General features: G+C 31.4%; 1 pseudogene; it reads left to right on the forward strand.

Moving 5' to 3' along the window:
* The first annotated feature begins 298 nt into the window (after nucleotides 1-298).
* On the forward strand, nucleotides 299-16,823 carry LOC130981096 (coatomer subunit beta'-1-like; annotated as a pseudogene).
* The last annotated feature ends 7,232 nt before the right edge of the window (nucleotides 16,824-24,055 follow it).

The raw sequence follows: 24,055 nt of genomic DNA on the forward strand, positions 1-24,055 counted from the left end.
ATTCTTGCATCAAATCCATTGATAGCTTTTGTTTAAATTTAATTTCATACTTGCACTTGCTTCCATAATTCCAAACATACATGATGAAAAACATTATCACAGCAAAGATCAATATAATCCAACTTTCATCTGCAACACTCCCTAAAACAGATTGGTCATTTCATTAGTTAAGAACCTTCTTCCTTTAATTAGCGTTTACCTTCGTTATTTTTTTGAAAATTTTTTGAAGTCACCACATTGGTCATTGGTCCACAAACAGTGACGGACATGGGCGAATGTGCAGGGACAGACATGACTAATGCACAGGGATGATCGGTGGCGACAACGTAGGATGATCGGTGGTTACGGCGCAAGGACGAACGGCGGCAGCAATGCAAGGACGAGCGGCGGCGGCAACGCAGGGACGAGTGGTGGGAGAAGAGAGTTGGTTGAGTGTAAAGAGAAAGGAGAAGCCAAATGGGTAGAGTTGGATTTTTAAGTTTTGATTGGGGGTATTTTAGGTACAAAATGTTATTAAAGTTTCAGTCCCCGTCTTTAAAATTTTCAGTCTTCAATGTCTCTACTTTTTGGAGGTACTGAAATACTAAAATTTTGAAAATAGAGATAGAAATTTAAGTACCAGTCTTTGGCTCAACAAACATAATACTGAGTCTCTGTCTTTTTAGTCTCAATTTCAGTCTCTGCAAACAAACGCTATCTAAGGGTCGTGCTATTGTGCTGAATGAAATTTATTTTCTCAGCTGCTGAAACGATGTGGCTATATTAAGGGGTTAACACGTGTTGTGACGCTGCAAAAAATCCTGCAAATTGCTGCTGCATTTGCAGAACTCGTAGAAACTATCAGAGAAACTGTTGGTAGTGTTGCTGGATTAGTAATAGGTAATTCCATGATTAATCTGTTTGGATTTTTGTCTGCTGTCCCGAAGAATATTTTTTATCTATGGTGTTTGGGTTTAGTTTTTTTATCTGGTCTAAATATTGTGTGATCCATACAATATGATGCTAATAACATTATGGAGCAAGAAAAAATATGATATTAACCTAAAAAATAATAATAACAATAACAAAAAAACACCAGAAGCAAGTGTGTGGTAGGGTATGAAGCCAGTAAATTGGGTTTTTATATTTCTGTTAGATACTTTTTCATCATTTTTTAGTTGGTTTAATGGTACCGACACTAATCAATCCTGCTCCCGTTGTTTCTCCTTCATACCCTTCAATTTTTCAGGCCTTTTAGAATCTTCTGCCGTCAGCCTTTGCCCTCTTGACACCGACAAAGAGTCTGAGTTATCCTAACTCTTTTAACACTTCTTTTCACATAATTATTGTTGTTGTTGTTGTTGTTGTTGTTGTTGTTGTTGTTGTTGTTGTTGTTATTATTAAACGGAGACTAAGTCCAAAGAAAAAGAAGAATTACAACATTATCCTAATCCATTTATTTTACAAAAATAATTCAACTACAAAAAATATTACTAAGCCCAAAATAAAAAAAAACTAAAAAATTTAATCATAATCATTATAACAAAATAATACTTATCTGATTATTATTATTATTATTCTCCTAGCCCAAATAACACAAATCTTCATCCATTTCATTTGTTTTTTATTATTTCTTTAACCCCTTTTACTATGTTGAATTCAGTAACAACATAAGTTCATCACTTAACAAAAATATTGGATTCAACATCCAAAAATTCAATAATTTAATTATTACCACCTCATTTTTAATGCTAACCTAATCTTGCATCAGTAAACATCAAACTGACCCACAATATCTGTACTACCTGAATCTCTAATAGGACTTATCTCTTTTAATCAAGACAATTCTAACATATTTCACGTGTATTCATCAAAAGACGTCCACTTCTTTTTTTCACATGCTGAAAAATTTGTCATTCTCACCATAGCACTGCCCTAACTGGAATTGAAATACTAGCAGTTTTGCGGTGAATAATTTAAAAATCAAAATGAGAAAAGAGCAAAGTAGTGTGAGAAGTGGGAAGACAAGTGAAGTAGTGGGTGATTATCTTATCGTGGATCAACCATTTTGTAGGGTAAAATACATTTTCACTTTTACATTGGCCAAGGTTTATGTTATTTCTAATTTTCTATATTACATGTTTTTGGTGATGCCAAACAATGCCCAAACAAGTTCAACGAGGCCCATTATTTTAGTTACGGACTTACGGCAATGGATATATAACTGGCCTAGTATTGCACAAAAAAGAGTGTCCTAATAGAAACATCCATTATTTAACCAACTTGAGTTGGTCGAGTGGTCAGCTCACTCGTCCGCTTAAGCAAGTATCGGGAGTTTGAACCCCGCCTTGTGCATGCAGTAACTCATTGGCCAGCAACAGACTCTTAAATAGAGCTCAGATCCGCGACAAATTAATCTTTAACTTGTCGAGTTGGGGGATACTGTTTGGATAAACCAAAAAAAGAAACATCCATTATTTCTAATTTTTTTTAGAAAGATACCTAAATTAGTCATATAGCTATGCTAAATTTGTGACTCTAATTCTAAGGGTCTCCATTAATTAACATTGTGACATTTATAATATAATTTTTTTGACTGTCGGTAATGGAGTTTATATCTCTTTCTACTTTTCCTTTTACTTTTCATTTCTTCTAAAATCTTGTTTGCTGCCGTTTGAGATGAGATGAGAAGAGACAAGAAATAGAGAAAGTTCACCGTCGCAGTTCGCATTCGCCGTTCACCATCGCAGTTTGCGTTCGCTGTTCACCGTCGCTTCGTCACAGTTCACGTTCGCTGTTCACCGTTGTGGTTCGCGCTCGCCTTTCACTGTTCGTCGTCCCTCGCGTCGTCCTTTCTCTTCCCCTCTTTTATGTGTGCGAAACCTAATTCCCTATTTGGCGACTTTTTTCTTCTCTTCCAACCTCACTGAACACTGAGTATTTAATTGTTCTTCTACTATATTTTTCTCTGCAATTTCTTTATTGTTGCTGCAATTTACCGTTATGATTATATCCTCATGTTCATACTTGCGATTGTTTCTTTGAATTCTCTTATATCATTTTAATTTTACCTGCACTCAACATGTTCAATAAAATGCTTCAACCAGATTTCTTTGAATGCTCTATTTGTTATTTCTTCTCTTGATTCCTTTGATTTTTTTTAGGCCAGCAAGTTCATAATAATAATGTATGTGTGAGTACCAAATTGCCAACTTGAAGAGAATTATATGATCTCTAATTCACCATTCTCATAGAAGAGACACATGTAGTACATTTAATTTTATGAGATTGAGATATTGTAGGTAGCTAGGAGCCTAGGAATCAAATGTAGAACCAACCAAGTATTTATGAGAGTTTGTTGTCTCATAATTGTGATAGAAAGTAGAGACCGATAGGTTCAGTTAAAAACTTAAAATGGAACCATTATAGACTATCTGTCTATATGATTGATTTTATTAGTAGTTTTAGTGTTTCATACACTTGTTAAGCTTACCACATTTTTTTAATAATGATAACAATACTAAAATAATAATTAAAAAAACTGTATCTTCCATACGCATATAACTATTCATTAGCAAGAATAGGATGGTATGTGTTCATACCCTAGGTCGAGCTGTCCGACCCGGGATGTTCTGCAGACAAAGCGACCGACCTCTTCAGGACAAGACAACTCAACCTCTTCTCAAAGAGCTCGGCCAAGTCACAGGAAAGCCCAAACAAAGGGCTCAAATAGAGGAACACATCCCAAATCCAAGGGCAGCCCAAATCCCGTAGAGATAAAGGCGGTTCCCTTGAAAGATAAGATGACCTCACTTAAATATAAGATAAAGATAAGATAAGATAACTAACTTATCTTATCCACAGAAGGTCACTCTACACCATTATAAATACACTGGAGCACCCAGGTATAACTCATACTTTGATTCTACTCAATATCTGCTTAATACCCTTGCTAACTTAAGCATCGGAGTCCCTTGCAGGTACCCCCACCTTCCGGGAACAAAGGATCAGCACCATCACCAAATCCAACAAGTCGGACACACCACCACCGGCCGCTATACACTTGCCGGACGCATCGGTTCCGACCCACGCAAGAGATCTCAACAGAGATCGACCTCTAGTTTCAGGTAACCTCCGGAACAGTATGAGATGAAAAAGAATCTTATCTGAATCTGAATGTAATCCATTGCACACAATTCGATGAGCATGGGGTAAGCCACTATTTTATAACTCACTCATGCATCTTCTTCTTTCTTCTACTATATAAACTAAGTGCATAAATTTATTAAAATGGAAGTTAAATTTATGAACTCTTGCTAGACATAAATTGTTTTAAGGACTTGCTACAAAATTGTATTCAAAGGAGTTGATTAAAAATGATCAAAGTATAAATTGATCAAAGTATCGTTAAGCCTTTATTATTGATTTGCTTCACAGAGCTCAGAACTAGTTATCTGCTGTTGGTGCTTAGAAAAATAGTAAGAAAGCAACTCTAGTTCTCTGTCAAAAGTTGAAGAATTATTGGGCAAAGAGGTGAGATCTCTAATACATGTTTCTTTTAAACCATTGTATTATTCTAGTTCTCTTTTCTTTCCCAAGTTTTCAACTATCACTACAACAAATTGAATATATAGCTACACTTATTGTTATTATTCTGAGTATTGAAAAAGCAAGAATAGCATTATACTGAATCTATATATATAGCTGAGGGGGCTCATAATAGTAGTAAGGTTATGTGTTACTCCTAACTTGGATGTAAGTTGAATGTGATGAATGAGTATAAATTTTCTATGACAATTATTTGTAACATTTTCAGTTGATGCTTTATTTATTTCTTGTTACTATTGTTAATTATTAAATTTTTCTATCCATTTGGGTTGTTGAATGATGAATTTAAGCGCTCCCTGTCAAAGAGTGTTATCAGATGCAGAATAGATTGCTCATTTTCCTTATTGTTTCCTAAAAAAATAATATAAAGATATAACATAATTTGACTGACTTGTATAAATCAAATCACTTTTATATTTTGAACTTAAATTAATTAAATGTCACTTTTATATATACACTTCATAATGGTTATCTCATGAGGCATATTTCAGCTGAAGAGGTATTAACAACAGATTTCTTATTGTTAAAGTACTCCTCCTATGTAATTATCTTTTAGAAGAACAAACTCACTTGCATATTTAATATGAAAAAATTTTGTAGGGTGGTCAAAGTTCTAAAACTCCTATGTGTATTTTGCTTCTGTAGTTAGAAGAATCAATAAATCTAAGATTTGCTTTCTGTTTTCCATTTTCTTTACACTTTGCTAAGATTTGTTTGCCTTTTATGTATATATAGATTGGAATTATTACATGGATAAAACCTATGAAACAGATATGGGATTATCAGACTAAAAATTGTGTCCAGACTTTGGAGGGTCACACACACACAATGTATCTGATGTATGCTTTCATCCTGAGCTCCCTATAATTATTACTGGTTCTGAGGATGGTACAGTACGAATATGGCACTCCACAACGTATAGGTAATTGGAGATTCATAAAATACTAAGTTCTAAGCTTATCTTCAATTTGCTTAGTTCCTTATGGCCTTTCAGCCAATTGTCATCAATAACTTGTGGAACTTGAATAATTTAACTAACCTTGACCTTTGATCATAGGTAATGAGGGTTTATAACACTTTTTTCTCCCCTAGAAACAATGATATTTTGTCTCATGTTTCTTTTTAACCTTTCCTCTCATGCTGTTTTTGTTAAAAGATTATACTCTATAGAGAGTTCTTTTTCATGACAATGATGCCTGGATTTGAGATTTACCAGAGTGGAATGGATTTCATCTTATTCTTCTAATTGTATTAACAATTTTCCCATCAATTAAGCTTTTCTTTCTAGACTTGAAGATTGATTAAAACTAGTTTGAAGTATGGATATGAACATATTGTGGCTATTTAACAAATTTATGGTGGTTTAATCTGCTTTCAGGCTTGAGAATACATTGAACTATGGTCTTGAAAGAGTTTGGGCTATTGGATGCCTCAAGGGTTCACGTCAGTGAGTTTTTTTTTTAAAAAATTAGATATAGTTTCTACAAGTCTTGTAGAGGCTCATTGCTTATCCCCTTGAATCATGTCAAATAGGACAATATTATCATCTCTTGCCTCAATAATGAATGAAATCTTCACATTTGAGTAGATACTGATGACAAAACTGTTTTTTCTCCTTATAAGTTAAGAAATATTTTTTTTGGTAAAATTTAATTTAAGAATTATAAAACAACATTGTTTTCATCCGAAATATAATTTTAATAAATCTAAAAATTATCTACCTATGAAAATTTATCTCAATAAAATCCTTGTTTGACAAGGGGCTAAGTGCTTGTAATGCTTTGACATGGGCACTATATTTTTAAAAATTGCTTGATTTGGGTTCCCAAAATAAAATTTGTATTAATTTTGCTATCGTTGAAGTGAAATAATTATTCTCCAGGGAAATTTGATTGTAGTGAGAATTATGTTTTCTTTCAAGAAAAGAAGAGTATCCGGCCAACATTTTCAGCTGAATGAATATTTGGTGGCACTGTACTGGCAATGTGCTCAAATGATTTCATTTTCTTTTACAATTGGGCTGAATGCAGGTTGATTCGTCGGATTGATGTTAATGTGAAAGTAAGTGCTTTCACGAGGTGAAGTGTAGTTTTCTATTTTTTGCTATGTAAGTCGTCGTTAATCTTTTAAAATATTTATTGTGCCAGATCCTTTATTAGGCTGATAGTGGTAATTGCAAGTTACACATCATTCTACATCTTGAAGTACAACGTGAGGATTCTAATTAAATTGATCCTTTTATCTACAGTTGATTTTATCCGAACATACAAAAAAGGGGGGAAATTTTATTGGGTTGCAATTTGCTAGTCAGGCACAATAAAAATTTTAACTTCCACTTTTGCAACGTGATGTTGTTGCATCATATCTTGACAGTAAAACGGTCGTTGATGAGAAAGGTGTTGAAGATGCCTTGGAGCTCCTCCATGAAATGAATGAGCATGTGAGAACAGGGATCTGGGTTAGGGATTGTTTTATCTACAACTATTCTTCTTGGAGGCTTAACTATTGTGTTGGTGGAGAGGTATTACCAATTTCTTCTATTTGGTTCAATTTGAAAGATCTTCTAATTCTCATGTTTATTGAACTCCTTGTTATCACCTCTACGTCTTGATAAGTTTATTCGTTGCGGAGAGAAGGATTTATTTTACTACTTGGCTCAGTTAAGGCTTCTTGATAAATACCATTATGAATTTAGGTGACTACAATGTCTCATTTGGACTGTCCTATGTACTTGTTGGGATATCTTGCCAACCAAAGTAAGGTTTACTTGATAGACAAAGAGTTCAAGTAAGTGCAGTCTTTGTATCATTTGATATCACATATTACGCTAATAGTGTAGTGCAGTGCTTGATTATATTTCTGTTCTTGATGGTTTCAGTGTAATGGGATACACACTACTTTTGAGCTTGATTGAGTATAAGACTCTTGTGATGCGTGGTGACTTGGATAGGGCCAATGAAGTTCTACCATCCATTCCTAAAGAGCATCACAACAGGTACTAGCTCATTAATAGCACATCACTTCTTGCCCACTTTGTTATGGTATTCTTAACACTGAATTATTGTTATTGTTATTGCTTGATGTTCTTTCATGATACAAGTGTATAGTCTCATATTTTACAGTTTTACCCATCTTCTTAATGTAGAGGGTGTATTGTTCAACATTTTAAATTAGGAGTTCAGTTCTAAAGCTTGGTTCTAAGATGTCATATATGTGTCCTAGTTAAAATGGATTTTTTTTCAATAATTAAATAAAAAAAATTTATATTTTCCCCAACATGATTTTTGGACTTTAATTCCTAAAATACGATTTTTTTTGGGTATTTAAGCAAGTTCGCCGGACCCTTCGACAAACTCTATAAAAATTCGCAAGTTCGCCTAACTTAACAGCGAACTCCCTTTTAAGTTTTTTCAATTCCGCGTTATCATCATCTCCAAATAGTATATAGATCTACAAACAGTATATAGGAATACACAAAAATACACGGATAACAATTATGGCTTCTTCAACGATTTTTTTAATTATAAATTAAAAAATAAGCCATATTTAACCATGGCAACCATTGTTATCGTCTCTAAAAATATATAGATACACTGGAATAAGCCATATTTAACAAAAAAAATTAATTATAAATTAAAAAAATAATTATTACCCAAAAATAATCCACTTCAAATATATCAGATTGGAAAGTTAACAATGGTAACAATTATTATCGTTTCCAGAATATATAAGAGTACACAAAAAGTACACAGGATAACAATCCTTGTTAGTTCTGGGAAAGTTATTTTTTTAATTTATAATTAAAAAAATACTTGTTAAATATGGTTTATTCCGGTGTACCTATGTATTTTTAGAGACGATAACAATGGTTGCCATTGTTAAATATGACTTATTTTTTTAATTTATAATTAAAAAATCCTTGAAAAAATCATGCTGGTTGTTCGTGTATTTTTGTGTATTTCTATATACTGTTTGTAGATCTGTATACTATTTGGAGATGATGATAACGCCGAATTGAAAAAACTTAAAAGGGAGTTCGCCGTTTGGTTAGGCGAACTTACCAATTTTTATAGAGTTCGACGGACCAATGAAAAAAATCGTATTTTGGGAATTAAAGTCCAAAAATCATGTTTGGGGAAATATAAATTTTTTTTATTTTATTATTGAAAAAAATCCTAGTTAAAATTATATACTTGTTTTTATGGTAGTGTGGTTCGATTTCTAGAATCACAAGGCATGATAGAGGATGCTCTTGAAGTAGCTAATGACCCTAACTATAGGTTCAAATGTTCAATCTAGCCATGCAGCTTAGGAGATTAGTGGTTGTAAAAGTAAGTTAAAAAAATTTCATGTGCTTGAAAGGAGATAGCCTTTGACTTATAAAAGTTTTATAATGTAACTTACTGATTACTTTCTTGTTTCACTTTAAATTATGAAAACTACTTATCCTTTTTTCTCCTCTTCGACCAGAGCATTACCACAGAAGTGCAGAGTGAGTCTAAATGGAAGCAGTTGGGAGAATTAGCCATGTCAACTGAAAAAGTGTTTTTCTTTATAAATGCTGATCATAGTAGGATTTTAAATATTTATTATTATTGTCACTGTTAGTAATGATCAAGGGGTTTTGATGTTGATCATTTTTCTTAACTAATGGATTTCTAGCATGATTTAATTTCATCTTTATTAGCATGTTTATTTACTGCATTTCATGAATTCTCATAAAATTGTTATTGGCAATATTCTTCAAATGCATTCTAATCATTACATTATTTCATTTGCAGAGGACAAGAGTTGCTTGTGAAGCAATTGTTGAAGCTGGGTACTATTGAGGTTGAAGGTGAAGCGGTTGCGGAAAAAAGTTGAGGATTAAGTTATAAGTACAATTGTTAGCTTCATATGTTTGGATTAAGTTGGAATTTTTTGAATTTACATTTTATGGATTATGACTATTTAAAACTTGTAGAATTCAAATTTTGAAATATATTGTTTTTATTTTGTAAAACTTGTGCGATTGAGTTTAAATTTATTGAAATATAATGCCATTTATTATTTTGTTGGTAGACACAAATTATTATTTATAATAGAAATAATTTTTGCAATATTTAATAAAAGAAAACATTGATGCTGGAGAGATTATGACAGTTTAAAACAGTCACTAAATAAAGAAAAAAGTTGTCACAAAAATTAGTAATATATCTAAAAACTATTATAAAACTAATAACTTAGTGACGGTTTAAAATAGTTATGAAATATAAGAAAAAACTGTCACATGAATTAGTAATTTAACAACAGTTTCAAAACGTCGTGAAATACATCATAAAAAACACCTTACAAGTGTTACAAATTAGTGACGGTTTTATACTTCAAAAATCGCCAAAAATAATTTAGCGACACTCCTTACCAAGGGTGGTCCAAAACTGTCACTATGTCAGTTGGCGACGCTCAAATCTGTGACGCTTTTTTTAACCGTTGCAAAACCATTTAATGACGGTTAAAACCATCGCCAAGCATTAAAAAAAATGTCGCCAAAATGCTATTTTGTTGTAGTGGGTCAAACTATTTGGCTATTTTGTTGTAGTGGGTCAAACTGATAGTAGAGACATGAATCTGGTTAGTTGGAAGGTGTTGATCACCCTTAAGAAATTTGGTAGCTTGGGAATTCGAGATCCATTTTGTGCTAATATTAAAAATTCTAGATCCGTTTTGTGCTAATGTTGCTCTTCTTGTGAAACTAGTTTGACAATTTTTTCATCATTCAAACAAGTTATGGGTTCAATTATTGGCAAAAAAATATTGTTCCTCTCCCAAAAACTATTTTTGTTGATCTTGAGACACGAGCTCTTATATTTGGAAGAGTATATGTAAAACTTGGGATCTCTTGAAGGATGGTTTTGTTTGAAGTATTGGGAGTCTAAATCAGAATTTTTGATTTTCTAATTGGAGAAAAGAGGGGCATCTTTGTTATGAGATGAATTATGTTTACATTTCTGACTCGGATCTTCGGATCTTGGATCTTTGGTCATCTGGACAGTGACACCTTCAAAATATCTATTCTTCTCTAAACTAATTTTTGTAAGGCAACATTCTTTCCTATATTCCGGATGTGCAAGTTTGTTCAGTGGTAGGATGGTTTTGGTCTAGTGTGACGTCAAAGGTTTATGACTCTCGTAGTGGTTACTTGTAGCTCAGTAAGAAGAAGTTTGGTTGAGAGGACCAGGGGAATTGGCTTTGGTTTTGGCGTCATCTTCTTCTGGAAAAATATAAATTCTTGGCCTGACTTTGTCTTAGGGAGGCTCTACCCACTGCTACTTTTCATTTCAAGAGGGACATTGTAACGACCCAATTTTCAGTACGCCTAGGACACACCGGAAACTGAGTGCTACCAATTTGTCTTCCTAGTTATTATCTATTATTTATCATATGAGCCTGATTCATTGTTAAAAGCGTAGTTAATTTGTGAGGTGTATTTTTTTGAAAATGTTTGGATTAATAAACATAATCATTTATAATCAATTCACAAATAATAACAGATAAAACAGTTATAAACAACCACACATAAATACATCACAAGCAGCTAACAAGATTCAGTGATCCAGCCTTTATTAGAGTATAAACTTTTAGTTAGAACACCCCTAGATATAGCTAAATAATATCTATATATATATATATATATTATTTAGCTATATAGATATTATTTAGCTATATATATATATATATATATATATATATATATATATATATATATATATACAACATCCCAGGTCCTGACCTGTTCAAGAAGTCCCTAAGCTGGCACCCAGGCTAGCCTAGACTCTATACTCGTCTAGTCCCTCTAAACTACTAAAGCGAGGGAAAGTACGTTCTAAGTCTTCAAAACTCAAGTCAAGTGAACGTCACCAAAGGTAGGACATCATCTGCTATTCCTCTGCACGATCAGACATTGCCATAGGACGTCCCTCTGGTACCTCATCAAGTAGCCACACAACGGGAGTCTCGTACACAGGATTCAGGTTAAAGTGCGCATACGAACGGGGTGCAGACGTTGGCTGGTCTCACAGTATATACATATACATAGATAAAGAGATTCACCCTAGACTCAGAAGACTACCTAGAGCGGAATTCTCTTTACGAACGGTCATCAGCGAACTACGGAAGGGTACTCATGCTTCCATCTGGAGGGGAAAGGGAGAGAGAAGGGATAAGAACTGGGGAGTTCTTAGTAGGGTCGGGGTTATTAGTTATGTTCGTTTATTTGGGGTCGATTAGCAGACAAATAACATAATATAGCGAAGAAGTAAACAGAAGATAAAGATAGAAAGAGAAAGTAGAGACAACAGAAAGCAAAACACAAACAAAAGAATACAAGAAAGTAAAACACAGACACAAACACAGAGAATAGAATACAAACAAAGAAAGCATACATTCATGCAACAATCATAATAGAGAAAATGCACAACCATGTATGATGCATGTCTAGCCTTACTGCAGGTAATGAGCTCATTTGTAGGTTACATACCCGCTCCCGACGTTACCCAGCAACCTCTGTCTGGATAAGGCTTTCCTGTTGGCAATACCCACTGCAAGCAACCTTTGTCTTGCAGGGTATCCACTGCAAGCAACCTTTGTCTTGCAGGGCGGCACTTATTAACCGATATACGCCCAACATACTCACTGTAAGCAACCTCTGTCTTACAGGAGCACAACACACTCACTGTAAGCAACCTCTGTCTTACAGGAGCAACAACACACTCACTGTAAGCAGCCTCTGTCTTACAGGAGCACACTAATCTCGATACCTCTGTAAGCAACCTCTGTCTTACAGCAAAGCATTATAGCAAGGTATCCCAGGAAAGCGTTCTCAATAGTCGTACCACCATCTATCTGACTGCCTCTCTGCATCAGATTCTTACATAATCATTCTTATTATCATCATCAATTTCACATTCTTATGCAGTACCTCTTTCTTTCTCTGTTCAATCATGCTATACAAACTCTACAGCTTTTACTTTTACAACATCTTAACTCAAACCACTTCTCTTTATCACATTACTCTTTTCTCTTTGTCTTTTTACTTTGCTCTGATTACTCTTTTCTCTGTATCCCTTTATCATGCTCTGGTTACTCTGTTCTCTGTGTTTCTTTACTCTGCTCTGATTTCTCTGCTTAACATATGTATTTAAAGCTTATGTAAATTTCGGTATGAATAGTTAGTCTGTCCCAAGTATAGGTTCATTAAGTCTATACTGAAATAGTTTAACTTTTCATATTATACCTAACCCTATTCGCAACTCAAGAACTAACTATGTTGCCCTAGTTCGTTCACTAATCTCTGTCTGTTTTTCTGTTATTAAAACTTTACAGACTTTTTCTTTGACTTTTATCTCTTCTTTAACTTTTTATCTTTTCTTTATCTTTGCCTCACTAACATGTTCTTACCACTCCCTAAGTGTTTTATGAAGGTAATTATGAGATTCTGCGCTTAAAGTTATCTTTCTAAAACTTTTACAGAAAACTGCTTTTTTCGCATTATTTTATTATTTTTATTAAAATATTATTTTTAATTAAATATTATTATTTAATATTTTATTATTATTTATTATTTTATCATTAAATTTTCGAAAATTACCTTATCTTTACCTTTAACCTTTAAAATTCATTTTTTACCACCCGTAACTTTTAATATTTCTACTTTAACCACCCTAACTTTTAGAAATTACCAAATAACCCCTCAAACACCAAAATAATTACTTTCTTGCCCTTTTTAAGATCTAAAAGGTGTTCTTCAATGTTCTTCACCACACTCAAAGTGTTCTTCGTGTTCTTCGTATATTCTTCAGATTCTTTCTCTGTTTTTACCCGTTTTTCAGTCTTTTCAGCAACCGATTTTTACCAAAATTCAAAATAAATTCCCAGCCACTAAAACCCCATCTTTTCCACATGATTTCAACACAAATTGAACCTCAATTTAAGCTCTATGGTTTCATTTTCCAGCAGCCACAAGAACACTCCTTCATAGCTTGAATTTCATCAAATTTCATCAAATTTTCACCAAAATTTCAACAAGAATTACTCATACAAACAATCAATTTCAAGCACAGCCAAACTATATCATAATCACACAACTCAAACACAATCAATCAAGATTAAATTCGTCAATCCCTACCTTGATTTGCTGCTCCAAATCCGGTTAGACTTTCAGGTGGTCCTTAAGCACTTTTTCCTCCTAAATCACATCAAGAACAACTTTAAATCCAAAAACTCTCAACTGACCAAATCTCACTCAGTATGTTAGGAAGAGATATCTCACCTTAGACTTGCTGGAAATTCACGTTTCTTGGCCCTCAAGTCAAGTTAAGCATGATTCCTAAGGAAAAACATCAAGAAAACACATGTTTACATGGTTTTCCTTGAAAACCGAATTGAAGAGGGAGGGAGACAGCCATCTCACCTTATTTACAGCCTTGATATGTTATATGGTTATGTAGAGAAAGAAGAGAGGATCATTTTGGTGAAATCAGAGTTTTGATTTGAGTTTTAGTTCAAAAGAAATCAAGCTTTGAAGATTTATGAACCAAGAACTTTCTCTCCTTTTTCTCTTGGTGATTTTTGGCCACAATGAGCAAATGAGGCAGCCTTGGGGGTTTTGGGGGTGTAGGGTTAGTTGTGATTGGTTGGCTTGGAGGTGGATTAAAATAATATTAAAATATCTCAGGTGTATAACAACTAAAACTAGGTGTATCGGAACACTTGTAAAAATATCTCTAAAAATTATTTTCTGAGCTACTAGCATAAATGACACTAGTAACATATTTATTATGAGAATAAAACATGTATGATGAGCCCTTAGCATTGCTAAAGTCATCAGAGAGTGCTGGTGCTAAGCTGCACCAGTAAACCGTAAACCTGGTTAAACCGATTTTCTATTTTTAACTAAAACAGACCAGGTAACCTTATAATATCTTTCAAGCAACTTCTAATACTAATATAATGATAATATTATACTATTATCTTTCTTCTCTCATGAATCGAGTCCGGTTCGTCAAACTGAGCCTATTTACGAAAACTAGAATCAAAATTCCTAACCGATACGGTTCAAAAACTAGGTTCTCCGTGGCCGCGTTGTCGAGCTTCCCTCAAAAGAGGTTTTGGCTTAAAGATGTCATAATGACAATGAGGATTGAGATGCTTGATGATACAGCAGAGGTGTTCCCTTTACTGATCTTCCGGAGAAATTCGTGCCTGTAGAAAAGATCCGCGTACTCGAAAATCGGGGTTGTTACAGACATCTCACTAACGGACAGCTGTCCACGATATTTTTTTTGTCAGAAATTGATTGTTCATTATATTCGAGATTGTCCAAAAGTTCAACTAGTTTAACAGGCTTTGGAGATTTATGATCAACCTCTGGATTTAATGAACTGGTTCTTACTTCATAGTAAAGAGCACCATTTTAGATTTTTTTCTGGTCTATAGTGGATTTGGCATTCCAAGAATAATGAGATCTTTCATCCATACGAGTCTTGGCCTCTAAATAAGGTGACTAGTGTGGCTTTGTCCTTTGAAAAGAAGTTTGGAATATTTTTGAGTTGTAACGAGTTTTTATCTCCTCTACTATTAGTTGCTCATGGATTCTTCCTCAGTGGCTACTTTAAGATTAATTATAATGCAAGATATCCTGGTATTGGTGATCGGGTTGGTTTTATTTGTGTTAGCAGAGATTGAAATGGAAGTTGGCAATGAGGTTGTTTGGAAACAATTGAGAGTCGTAATATTCTGTAAAGAGAGTTGTTTGCTATTTGGAGAGGATATCTTCTAGCCTAAGACTTGGGGCAAAGAGATATTATTTATGAAATAGATTGTGTGGATGTCTTTACTCTTGTCAATAATTTTCAGGATAACTCTGATTTTGTTGATCTTTTGGTGCTAAAAATTCGGGACATCATGTCTTAGAAATGGCGTGTTAACTTCCTATTGATTTTAAGAGATGCAAATAAAGTGGTAGACATAATGGCAAAAATGGCAAAGCTGTTCCTTATTATTTGTTTTTTTCTTTCTTGTTTGTTCTATTGTTACTTTCCAGTCACCAAAAAAAATTACCATTGATTTTGTAATTTCCATGAAATATGTGTCCACTATCTTAAGTTGAGTGATTAACTTTTCATTTTACCACATTACCAATTTCTTCACGTCAGAGAATCTTGATCCACACATAATAATTAAAGGATTAATCTTAGTATACAAGCAATTAGCATTTACAAGTCTTATAAGTGCGGAACTTACTAAAATCCTAAACGCGCTCCAATTCGTACATACAAGTCACGCGCTATATAACAGAATTTAATTTCAATCAAAATCAATTAACGCGCGAATATTTCACTTCCAATCTTTAAAAGATTTCATTACCTTCTTCGAATCTCTTGTCAAGTTTCTTCGTTCTCCTTCTCGCGTTCTCCCTTGGTCTTTTGGATCCTTTTTCTGCTGCATTTATCACTTCTTTGGTCTTCGTCATTCACCTGAGTTTTGCGAACTGTAACGCTAGCTTCGTTTTATTTCGATTTTTTGGTTTTTGAAATCAAATTTTGAAGTCCTTTTGAAGATAATAGATTATTCAACCTCAGATTATCAGCTCAATCACGGCAAAGTGGATTCAATCTCAGATTGTCAGCTCAATCACGGCAAATTAGGTTTTGAATTTGAATCGAACGAAGTTTCTGAGGTTTGATTTAGTTTCAGTTAATTATGATTGTCTAGCTGAATAATTCGAGAACCTAGATTGTGAAATTAATGCGTGAACATAATCTGTGAATTGAATCTAATGCATTAGTTTTGATTAATTATCTGCAATTTATAGCAAACGCTCAGGTGTAGATCAGAACTTTTTGGGTTTATTTTTAGGGAGGTTTAGGTGTATTTTAGGGAAGTTTGGGTGTATTTACAGTTTATGGTTTTTCTTGTTATTTTTAATTGACTTGTTGTCGTTTGGGTGTATATCAGGAGTCTTTGGGTGTATGTTACTTTGATTGTTATTTTTTTATGAGGTGCAGAAATTCTATAGTATTTTATTGTTTTTAACATGTTGTATTTTGCAGCCCCTCTCTGTTGTTGATGAGCAACTTATTCCCAAGATTGGAATGACTTTTAAAAACCTTGAAGATGCTGCAAAATTATACAAGGACTATGCCAAGGCTGCATGTTTTTCTACAAGAGTTCGGAGTACAAATAAAAAGGGTGTATAGTTACAAAATATGGGTGTAAACCATAGTTTTTCTTGGGTGTATTTCTGAACTTTCTTGTGTTTGACATTTTACATACATATATATATTTCAAAATATGTTGTTTATGTTATAAATTATTTTTTAATTTTTTATTATGGTATAGAGTTTAGGGTTTAGGGTTTAAGGGTTTAAAGGTTTACGGGTTTAAGGGTCTAGGGGCTTAGGGTTTAGGGTTTAGGATTTTAGCGGTTTAGGGATAAAGCATTAGGGGATAGAAGTCTGGTGTATATTTAACTTTCCTTGGGTATAAGATGAGATCTTATGGGTGTAAAAATCAATAATTTAGGTGGTTTAGGGTTTAGGGTTTAGGGTTTTAGGATTTAAGGTTTAGGGTTTAGGGTTTAGGATTTTTGGACTTAGGATTTAGGGTTTAGGATTTTAGGGGTTTAGGAATAAAGCATCATGGGATAGAAGTCTGGTGTATATTTAAATTTTTTTTGGTGTAAAATGAGATCTTATGGGTGTAAAAATCAATGATTTGGGTATAGTAGGTTGGGTGGTTTAGGGTTTAGGTTTTTAGGGTTTAGTGTTTAGGATTTAGGGTTTATGTTTTAGGGTTTAGGGATTAGGGTTTAGGGTTTAGGGTTTTAGGGTTTTAGGGTTTAGGGTTTTAGGTTTTAGGTTTTAGGGTTTAGTTTTTAGGGTTTTGGGTTTAGGATTTAGGGTTTAAGGTTTATGATTTATGGGATTTAGGGTTTAGGGGTTTAGGGTTTATGAATTTAGAGTTAGGGTTTAGGGTTTAGGGTTTAGAGTTTAGGGTTTTAGGGATAAATCATTAGGGGGGATAGATGTTTGGGTGTATAATCAACATTCTTTGGGTGTAAAATTCCAGGTTATGAGTGTATATTTGGTTTGATATTTTCCTTCATATTATAATACCTGTAAATCAGACATTTTGAATACACCAGAGAGAGTTTAATTATGGAAAAAAAATTTACTTATAATTAGATCAAATATATTTACATCATGTGTTCAATTTCTTACAAGAGTATATAACGGTTACATTAATCAATGACAATATCATTAGAATCTATCTGATAAAATGGACTCAATAAAAATGAGGATGGCCTGGAAAGTCTTATTGCATCACTTCTTCTCGCTCATATTTCTGAATTTCTCACTCAACAGATGGGTTGCACACTTTAGGTCCTTGGTTTGCTGTAAACAAAGCAAAATTAAAGTTAGATATATTTCTATTATGAAAAACTGATTTGATCGAAGACATATATTTGTTCTTACATTTTTTTCAACTTGGTTTTTGCCTTCCATTTTTACTGCAATGAAAAATACACCCATAGATATCAGTCAGATACACCCATAGATCAACCATATACACGCAAACCGATTTCATAAGTATTTAATGTGGTCAGTTCAAAATGATGTTCAATTGATTCAAACATTGATAAATATACAAGCTCAAGTAATATTACAATGTCAAGCAATATACACCCAAGGACAAGAAGTATTAGAACATTTGCAACAGTTGACTATATTAAATTATATGAGTTCAAAAATATACACCCAACAATCAACCATATACACCCAACACATTACGCCATATACACCCAACAAATTACTCAATATACACACAAAAATTAGTTAGGAGAAGAACTAGAACAAGAAGAACAGTAAAAGCTAGAACAAGATGAACGGTAAAAACTTAGATGAGGCACATACACCCAAATCGATTTCATAAGTATTTAATTAGATCAGTTCAAAATTATGTTCAATTCACTGAAATATGGATAAATATACAAGCTCTAGCAATATTACAATGTCAAGCAATATATACCCATGGAAAAGCAATATTAGAACACTTGCAACAGTTGATTATATTTCATGATATGAGTTTAGGAATATACACCCAACAAATTACGCCATATACACCCAACAATCAACCATATACACCCAACACATTACGCCATATATACCCAACAATCAACCATATACACCCATACAAATTACTCCATATACACCCAATAAATTAAGCAATATACAGCGAAAAATCAGTTACGAGAAGAACTAGAACAAGAAGAACAGTAAAACCTAGAACCACGTTGAAGAACAGTAAAACTTAAAGGAACTTACAAGAAGAGTAAAACCTAGAATAAGAAGAACAGTAAAAATAGTGATATGAGATTTAGAACAAGAAGATCAGTAATACCTAGAAGACCAGAAGAACAGTAAAACCTAGTTCTTCGATTTCAAAATCAGAAACAAAAATGTGGAAAATGTACAAGATGAGTAAAACAGTAACGTACCTTGAATAATATTTTGTTGATGGTTTCTGCTAATATTCGCGACGAGTTCGAATGTCTCTTCAGTTTGGAATGTTGCTCGAAACTTGAGGATTTGTGTTATCTTTGAAGGAGAAGAGGAAGAATGAGCCATAACGAGCGGTTTTTTCGAAGCGTAACCGTTTGAGTGACGCGCGTAGAATTGACGCTCCATTCAAAGGGAGAGAGTGCGCGTGGATTAAACCTGGATTGGGCCAACTTGTAAGAGTTGTATGCGTTATTTGCATGTATGTGTAGCAGGGCCCATAATTAAATTAGTCTCCGAAAGATAAGATATCTTTAAATTTATTTTTGAAAGATTTTTTCAATCAAATTGGTCCATTAAAGATTAAAAATTAATCATACTAGTATTTTTACCCGTAATAACATTACGAGAATATAAATGTTTTAAAACTACGGTTCATTTTGTTCTAACAGTATAGATTATGCATGACACAAAAGATTTATAAAAATCAAACTATTTTTACAAAAAAAGTCGTAAATTGACAAAAATCTCTGATTAAGAAGGTCAATGTATTTGTAGATAAAAAATCAAATAATAAGATTTTTAGTTATTATTTTTATATGAAAAAGTTAAATTTTTTATTAATAATTAATTTTAACATTCGTTATCTAAAATTTAAAACAATTTAACGTGTATACTTTTACATTTAATTAGGTGTTAACTGTTAAGTCTGTTGCACAAATAGAAATAATTAATTTTTATGCTTACTATTTAAAAATAATATTTTTTCTCTCTATGTATATAAAAATATAATTAGATATTAGCATAAAAAATTATACTGATAGTTATAAAATTAATTCAAAATTAATTTTTTTAAATAATTAAATCTTGATTCTAACTTTAATTATAACATTAGTATTCTCTCCAAATTATATTTAATAAATATTTAAAAGAAGAGAAATAAAAATATAGATTTAAAAGATAAGCGGTAAAAATTTAAAGCTAAATAAAAAAATAAAAAACTATGTATATAATAATAATATTTTTTATTTAAATTATATTACTTTGTTAATTTTATTTTCTGTAGAAGAGAAAGATAGAAAAAATAGAGAATGAGAGAAAAGAGAGAAAAAGATAAAGATGAAAAATGAGAGTGAGAGTGAGAGTTTGTTAATTTTGGAAGAAAAAAAATTATTTTAATTGTAAAAAATATTGGATGACATATTTTGATTATTCAAATTATTAATATAAAATATAAATTATATATATAGTAAAAATAGTAGAGAGAAATAGAAAAATGGAGAGAGGTAGATGAGAGAATTTAGTAAAGGAGTTTATTAATTTTGAAAAAAAAATATTCTCTCTCAATTTTAATAAGAGAGTGTCATGTGACACATTTGATTATTAAATTAGATAGTAATGTATGATACATAATATATGTATATTTCAATTTTAATTTTAATGTAATTAAAGAATGTTATATTGCACATTTTGATTGTCAAATTAGTAATTAGTCATTGATATTGATAATGATATATAAAATAGATAGAGTGGTTGAAAGAATGAGAGAAATAGAGAAAGGAAGAGGGAGAAGGGGAGAATTCTTTAATTTTGGAGGAAAAGATTTGATTTCAATTACAATGAAGGAGTGTCATGTGACGCACTTTGGTTGTAAAATTAGTAAGGAAGAGGGAATAATAATTCTTTAATTTTAGAGAGAAAGATTTAATTTCAATTACAATTAGAGAATGACATGCGGCACATTTTGGTTGTAAAATTAGTAAGAAGGAGAGGAAAATTCTTTAATTTTAGAAGGAAAGATTTGATTTTAATTACAATGAGAAAGTGACGTGGGACACATTTTGATTATAAAATAATAGATATAATAGATTTGTCCTTCAATCACTCCATTAATAATTTTTATCAACAAATGATGTTGTGTATTAATTGACAACACACATGATACTTGCCATGTCTAATTGAATATTGACCAAATATGTTTATAAAAATCTATTAATTTAGTTATTTTTCCCAATTACATAAATCCTATTCCCAATTAAGATCTAGCGACTAAATTAATAGATTCTCAAAACATATTTAATTAACGTCCAATTAGATATGTTAACTGTCATATATATTATCAATTAATTGTTCACATTATCAATCATGGACAGAAATTATTGATTGAGTAATTGAAAAACAAATATTATTACTTGACAATTTTTAAAAGATTAATTTAATTGATAACATTTTTTAAGAACAAATTTAAATAACATCTCATCTTTTAGAGACAATTAACTATTAATCTCTATATATATATATAAATGGCTTTTTTCATATTGTATAAGTTCTTCATCCATATCATAAATGAAACAAAGAAAAAGAACAGATGTTCACAACTAATTTACAACTCTCGTTGATTAATATTAATAGACATTAGTAAAAAAAATTGTTAATGGACATTGAAAATAATGGTCGATTAGAGATAGAACTGGCAATGGGTAGAATCTCTCAACCCTAACCCTACTCGCACTCTAAAATTCTAAATCCTATCCTACCAACCCTACTTGCAGAAACATAAAAAACTTTTAAACAAATATAAAATTCAACCATTCCAAATTTCATACATATTAATAAAATAGAAAATAAAAACTAAATATAAATTAAAATTAAAAACAATAAAATCTTAAAGAAATTCAGTATAAAATTACAAATAATATGACCATCAATTAGCTTAGTGCCTAGTGATTATTTCAAATTTTTATAAAAAGAAGACATAAAGTTCAAAATTCACTTTTTTCACTACATACATAACTTTTATATATATATATATATATATATATATATATATATATCATATAATATATTAGGAGTACGGGTAGAGTATGATAGAATAGGGTATACCCTAAATTTGTACCTATACAAATTCGCACAAAAAAACACAGTCAATTTTAAAGGTGTATTTGGTTTAATTTTTAAAACATGTTCAATTGTCTAAATTTTAAAATATTTTATTTGACTATTATTTTTGTCTGAATGCAAATATGATTCTGTATTTTAATTTTCATTCACCGGAAACAAATGATGACTTTTGGATTTATCTTTCATTAAAAATATTTATTTCTGTTTTGCTGGTTTTGTCATTTAATCTCATTTGTAAGAAGAGATATTAGAAATAATATTTTTTTTCATTTGCCATTCAATCATTAGACTTTTTGTATTTATTTTTTTATGGCTATACTTTGTAAATAAATATTTTTTATATTATTATTTTTAGTACTCTTTTTTAAGTTTTGATTTTTTTAATCAATTTTTCATTTATTTTTCTTATTCATAATATGAATGTTTTTGTTTAGATTTTTTTTATGTTCTCTAATAATTTTTAATACTCAACGGCTGATTATTCATATATTTTTTTAATTATTTTTATTAATGCAAATTTTTTTATGTAATTTTTTTATTTTTTGTTTAACTTTGCATAATTTTCATTGTATTTTTGAATAAATATGTACTTTATTTACTTATTGTTATTTTTTATAATATAAATTATTAATTTTATTAAAATATCAAATTAAAACAAAAAATACCAAAGAAGAATATTGAAAAATGATGACAAAAAGAAAATACCAAAGAAGAGTACTAGTCTAGTATTGCACAAAAAAAATGGCCTAAAAGAAATATCCATTTTCCACACAAAGATATAGAATTATAAATATAAAGTATTTTTTATATAGTCATTCTTATTTTTTATAAATATAAAATATACTAAAGTAGAAGAGACTTTAGTATAGTCATCCATATATTTTATATTCTTCGTAACTCTCAATAATAATAGATATAGAAAATTGTCAATTGGAGAGAAAAAAAGGTTGATTGAAAGAAAAGGTTAAATTATACGGTTGATTTCTATATTTTTAGTAAAATTATAAATTTGTCCCTTACTTTAAAAGTTTACAATTGGATTTCTAAAGAGAATTAAAATTTATAATTGATTTAATCGAATATTATCAGAATATGCTAAAAATACTCTGTTAACATAGAAAATAGGTTGAAAATATTGTGTTAAATCACACTTCTTGAAAGATGAAAACTAGATTATAAATTTTAATTTTTTTTAAAGACCAATTCAATTTCACTAAAAATGTAAGAAGTAACTGTGTAATTTAACTAAAAGAAAATGACCATGTTAATTAATTGACTTTTAAGTAATATAAAATAACGATTCAACTAAGAGATAAAATTTGATAAAACAAAATCAGTGTAATTAAATATCTGTTAAAAATTATCCAAAATCAAATTCAATAACTCAAAACATCGTTAATTTAGTAGGAACCATGATATCCAAACATGTTAACTGCACCTCCAATTAAATTGAATAGAATAAGCTAAGATATTTTAATATTTTTCCTAAGTTCTACTTGGTTTTCACTTAGAGTTTTTGTGTGCATGGAAAGTTATGTAAAAAGTTTGTATTATTAGTTAGTGAAGAGAAATGCATTATTATTATATAAAAAAAATATTTCCTGCGAAGTGGTCATCCACGCATGCACTCAAACGAACATAATGCAGTGCTACAAATTAAACATCATAATTGTAAAATAGTATCCATTTTCTAGTGTAATAAATTGATAACGTAGGAGAGACACGAGTAAAATCTGAATATGCAATCTGACGTGCGAAAGAACAATTGATAACAAGTAGAAGAGGATGAAAGACTCGAGTAAAAGAAAGAACAAAAAGAGAGAACTAGTGATATATGAATTTTAAATTATTCACATAAAATAAAGACACTCACATTATCAGTGTTTTATGTACAATGATTAAATAGTTAGATAAAATAACAAACCAATTAAATACTAGGTTAGCTCATTGTAAGGAAAAAGAACTACTGCTACATTTTTTTCTTGTCACGCTTTAAGAGTGTGGACAAAAGGAAGTCAACAACCACGCTT

Source organism: Arachis stenosperma, chromosome 5 (genome assembly GCF_014773155.1).
Source record: "Arachis stenosperma cultivar V10309 chromosome 5, arast.V10309.gnm1.PFL2, whole genome shotgun sequence".
Taxonomy (NCBI): Eukaryota; Viridiplantae; Streptophyta; class Magnoliopsida; order Fabales; family Fabaceae; genus Arachis; species Arachis stenosperma.